Raw genomic sequence first — 3,300 nt, forward strand, 5'->3', positions numbered from 1 at the left:
ACAAAGCTAATTAAGACTATCAGCTCCACACAACTCTCTCTGGATTTCTCAGTATGGCCACGTTCAGAAGATTGTGGCGTCTAATGTTACCGGACGCCACAATCTTTCAGATACTCAGGATTGGTAGCAATTTAAATTTAACAGAAAAGAGAAACATCTTTGCCACAACATGACCACATTGATAATATTAAACTAATATTGAACTAACTAAAATGCAAAGGAATGTAAAGAACAGAAGACTTTTTAGTGCAAACTGCATAATGACACAAACCTTTAACACTACACTTGGTGAACTAATGGAGAACTAACATAAGTGGAAAGGAACGTAACTGAATTGCCTTGTTGCTGAAAGGTGCTGTGGAAATAAAGTTGCCATGTTTTACAACCTCAGCCTGTCAGTCAGTCACCAGGGCAAAGTTACCCCTGTTGGGCCTGCTTGTCTCAGAGGAAGTGGAACCACGAGCGCTTTCGCCGCTACTTTAATATCTTATCGCAGCAAACGCTGTCTGTGTGAAGTTTTGAAAAAGTGTAACCACAATTGAAACCACTTTATCGACACCCCCGTGACTCTCTGTGACTTCAACATAATTGCAGAGGCGACGTAGTTTGCCCACATGTGCGTGTGTGTGTGTTTGTGCGTGCGTGTGCGTGTGTGTATGTGTGCAGGGCTGGCGATTGCCTAGGGCGTCAGATAGAGATGGTCTGATACCATTTTTTTCTTCTTGATACCAATTCCGATACTTGAACTTGCGTATTGTAGTATTGGAGTACTAATCCGATACCAGTGTGTGATATATTTTATTATGTTTTAACTGTATCCTACTATCCCTGTAAGGATGCGATATATAATTTCTATCTTTGTAGTCGGTTAAACTTTTGTTTTACACTCATCTGACAGCTTTTGTTACTAGTTACTTAAGTTACTAGTTACTCTAGTTACTCTACTACATTCATCTGAGAGCTTTTGTTACTAGTTACTTAAGTTACTAGTTACATTAGTTACTCTACTACATTCATCTGAAAGCTTTTGTTACTAGTTACTTAAGTTACTAGTTACATTAGTTACTCTACTACATTCATCTGAGAGCTTTTGTTACTAGTTACTTAAGTTACTAGTTACTGTAGTTACTCTACTACATTCATCTGACAGCTTTTGTTACTAGTTACTTAAGTTACTAGTTACTTTAGTTACTCTACTACATTCATCTGAAAGCTTTTGTTACTAGTTACTTTACACATTAAGATTTCTGCACGCAAAACACATGTAGTTTATAAATCTGATGTCATTATAAAGTAACCATAGCAACAATATAAAGGCTACAAGTCCAGCTGAGATGATGATGAGACCATTAAACAGACAACTGTTTGGATCCTTTACACTTTATAAAATGGGAGGATTTTACTACATTTAGTACATCTAGAAGATTTTGGGGCATTTTAGGCCTTTATTTGAAAGGACATGCAACGAAGGGCTGCAGGTCGGGATCAAACCCACCGCCGCTGTGTCGAGGACTGAGCCTCTGTTCATGGGGCGCACACTCTACCAGGTTAGCTACCCAGGCGCCCCGGGTGCTTTTACTTTTAATACTTTAAGTACATTTTCCTGATGATACTTACATACTTTAAAGTAAGTAACATTGCCAAGGCAGGACTTTAACTAGTGACAGAGTATTACTACAATGTGGTATTAGTAGTTTTACTGCACTAAAGGCTCTGAATACTTCTTCCACCACTGCAAGTAACTAAAGCTGTCAGATGAATGTAGTGGAGGAACTAAAGTAACTAGTAACTAGTAACTAAAGCTGTCAGATGAATGTAATGTAGTAAAAAGTAGAATATTTCTCTCTGAAATGTAACGGAGTATAAGTAGAAAGTGACATGAAAAGAAAAGACTTAAAGTAAAGTACAAGTACCTCAACATTTGGACTTGAGTCCAGTACTAGAGTAAATGTACTTAGTTACATTCCACCGCTGGTGACAGCCCGCTGAAAGATTAGAGTTTTGTGGAAAAAGTGATGTCCCTGTGTTACATAACGCCCCCTAACATCATGGCTGCAGCAGTGTCTGATGATGTAATCGTCGTGTTTCTGAGTTGCACAGCAGCGAGCCGGGTGCTGGTTCCTCGCTGCGTTTAAAGATCTGTTCCTCGGTGTCACTCGGGAGCAGACTGGCGGGGGTTTGCATGCTTGGTTGGCTGGTTGATGTCATCTCCATTGTGTCAGGGAGCAGGAATGTGCAGATCCGACGGGTTTTGACCAATAAACAGTCGGTCATTGCTCAGACTGACTCTGGTTGTGTCTGGAAATGCCATAAAGCGGCTGCATGCGTTTCTCTCGCTGCAGCTCGTTTTCTCTGGAACTGATTCTCTGTTTCCTCCTCCATTGTTCTTCTGGAACGTCAAGCTTGGATCTGAGGAAACTCAAAGTAGGGCTGTCAACGCTGGCCGAAGACGCCGTCCCATTATTACTTCTAAAGAAAGACAGAGGTTGGAATATATAAAAATATAACGACAGATATTTTTATGTGTGGATTTCAGGGGAGGGTGCAGGGGAGATGTCAAAAAATAATTAAGAAGAGGTAAACTTGTCCCCCTCAAAAGATTTGAAATACAACCCACTCCAGGAAAGAGGTCAAAATAACCATTCAGGTCTGGGTTAGAAATAGAAAATGAAAAATTTTTGGTCTTTATTCCAAAGTTTCGCTTTTTTCAACCCATTTTTTGAGTTAAAAGTAGCAGAAATTATTAATAATTTTGACTAGTAGTTGAGTTTACAGGATGTAACAGAGGACAGACCAGTTCATGTCAAAAGTTTAGTCAGGATACTGTTTTAAAAACCATTTAAACATGTTTTGAAAAGCTACAAAATTGAATAAAACACCCAAAGTTCTATGTAATCTGTCTGAGCAGGTGCTCTCGCAGAGCGACGGAGCTTCTGTCCGACCAGACGAGATGAGTGTGTACCCGCGTTTGTGTACTATACTATACTGTACATGTGTGTCTATGTGTCCGTTGTCAACTCTGGAAACTCAACCTGTGGCCATCTTAGGTTGTTTCTCCGGAGACAAACTGTCCTTTGTTTTCTCTTTACGTTGCTGTGTGAAAGAGACAAAACTGTGTGTGTGTGTGTGCGTGCGGGCGCGTGTGTGTCGATGCCAAGAATTTGTTCCAATTCTTGCTCAAGTTTTTATTTCTTTAGATTTAATAAATCGGATAAACTGTCTTTCTGCTCTTTCTGTTCTACAGTCCCTGAACACATCGCTGTTGGTGTATGTGTGTGTGTGTGTGTGTGTGTGTGTGTG

The 3,300-nt window shown here is 40.1% G+C and overlaps 1 protein-coding gene across 1 annotated transcript in view; it reads left to right on the forward strand.

The window, feature by feature from the left end:
* The window catches only part of hectd2 (HECT domain containing 2), a 62,047-nt gene that overhangs the window by 1,426 nt on the left and 57,321 nt on the right, over positions 1 to 3,300 (forward strand).

This window comes from Etheostoma spectabile, chromosome 17 (assembly GCF_008692095.1).
Source record: "Etheostoma spectabile isolate EspeVRDwgs_2016 chromosome 17, UIUC_Espe_1.0, whole genome shotgun sequence".
Classification (NCBI taxonomy): domain Eukaryota; kingdom Metazoa; phylum Chordata; class Actinopteri; order Perciformes; family Percidae; genus Etheostoma; species Etheostoma spectabile.